Source organism: Sinocyclocheilus anshuiensis, unplaced genomic scaffold (assembly GCF_001515605.1).
Source record: "Sinocyclocheilus anshuiensis isolate Anshui unplaced genomic scaffold, SAMN03320099.WGS_v1.1 scaffold201, whole genome shotgun sequence".
NCBI classification, from domain to species: domain Eukaryota; kingdom Metazoa; phylum Chordata; class Actinopteri; order Cypriniformes; family Cyprinidae; genus Sinocyclocheilus; species Sinocyclocheilus anshuiensis.
In genome coordinates, this window is record NW_015537959.1 from 336995 (window position 1) to 339187 (window position 2193).

A 2193-nucleotide genomic window follows, 5' to 3' on the forward strand; every position below is an offset into this window, starting at 1 on the left:
TTACTACATTTCCAGAACAGAAATCTGAACGTTGGATAAAGCCAGGTTCAAAAGTCTTGTTTTATTTTGTTGACATATTAGAGTTTTTACAGAGGGCATTTTGGATATCTCTTTTTATCATTTCATAAATGTCGTATAAAATCAGACAAATGATATATGAACAAACCCCTCTGGAACAAAAAACAGAATAAATTCTAGAATCTGGTCAGGGATTGACTAGGGCATGAGAAAAAAAAAACTATGTTTTTTTGCGAGTAGTGACTTTTCTTAACATCACTACTTCTGTCAATGATTTCGGCCCTCTAAAACTATTTTAGCCGAAAAAGAAAATTCTTTTTTTTTTTTGCTGTTTTGCCTGATTATTTTCAGTTGCCAAAATTTAGAAGCATCACTAGCACTAATAGAGAATAATAATTGTACTAGTTTTTTGTTGTGCAAAAGGCATAATTAAAGAACAAGCCTAGTGAGCCTAGAGTTGCTGAGGCATGGAAAATCTGGAAAAAAAAGTGCAAACTTGTTCCTATTAAAACACAACCTGCTGTGTTGGATGTTTGGTTGTCAGGTTGTGTTCTGGTGAGTCAGTCGTCTGTTGACTCTCTGGGGTTTGTTTGCCCACCTGAGTGCTTTATCAGCGCTGATGATGGGAACTATAGACCGGATCCTTTAGAACAGATGACAGGCTTTCTACAGACCAAAGAATAAAAGTCCTGTCTATCACAGCCTCATCATTAACGCTCGTGTTTTGCTGTGGCGGATGAATAAACAGAAGCCTTTGACAAGAGTGAGGTGTGTCTCACCTGGTTGGTGAGCTCGGTGTGTATAAACAGCTGCGAGTCTGTTTGACTTCCATAAGGAAAAGCATGCTATATCACTCCCATGTTTACATGTTTACAGTAGCAGAATGACACAAAACCTCTAGTATTGGAGGATGATGAAACGTTAATGACGTCAACACAACCAGATACATGACATTTCTGTAAGTGATAATGGACACATGATAAGTGTTCCTTGTCACTGTTATTTTAGTATCATTGATATTTACTGTTAGTTTTTATTAATATTTTGAAGTATACTTACTGATTTCATTTTAAATTTCGGTTAAATCATTTTAGTAGTTTTATTGTGTTTTTGTTTCTAAATGCATGTATGTAGTTTTTATCCATTTTTATTTTAGTTTTGCTCTATTTTAGTACATCAGGTAAAAAAGTTATTTACTTAGGTTATCATTTATTTTAAGTAAAGAAAATGTAACTTGTTTTGTAATTGTTTTCATTTTATTTTTAGTTAAATGTTATAACCCAGGTATGAGTGTGTATTGCGTTTACTGATCGTTCTCATGTGGAAGTGATGTTACTTTGGCCTTTTTATTTATTTGACGAAGTCTGAATCTTGAAAGTGAAAAGGTTTCCTTAGCTGTCGGTTGTTACATAACAGTTTTACAACTCACCTACACATACTGTATACACACATATGTGCTTTCAATGCAAGATTTCCATTTATGAAGCAATGAGTACAGCAATAAATTCACACAGAGATGATTTAGATGGAAAGACAAAGATAAGACAAGGCAATAATCAGTGTTGGGAAGGTTATTTTGGAAATGTAATAGGTTACAGATTACAAGTTACCCTATTTAAAATGTAATAGTAGTGTAACTTTTTCAATTACTTTGTTAAAGTAATGTAACTGATTACTTTTGATTACTTTTCTAAATTTCTAATGAATGTTTATTTGCAACTGTTAATCATTTTCAAACATTTAAACCATGCAGGGTTAACCTTACAGTAGTGCTCAACACTGTTAGACTTTCAAAATCCTTCATCACTTGAATTAAGATGATCAAATTTGAACACATCCACCACAAAATCAGACTTTAGTACCACCTTTTACTTTAAGATTGATCTAAAATTCAATGCAGATTTAAAATCATAAGAAATAGTTTACTGATACTGTTTTTGAAACCAAATCTTTGCATAACTATAGGAAATGCTTTTATTATAGTAAAAGTACAGTAACCATGTTTTTTTTTTGTTGGCAAATGGATTACCATTTATAATTATTTTGACTACAAATTCCATGGTTAAACTATGGTTAGTGTATCAAAAACCATGGTTAATTTGTGGTTACCATGGTTTAACAATAGTAACCATTGTCTTTGGATTTATAGTAAAATCATCATTAATTTTCGTAAGG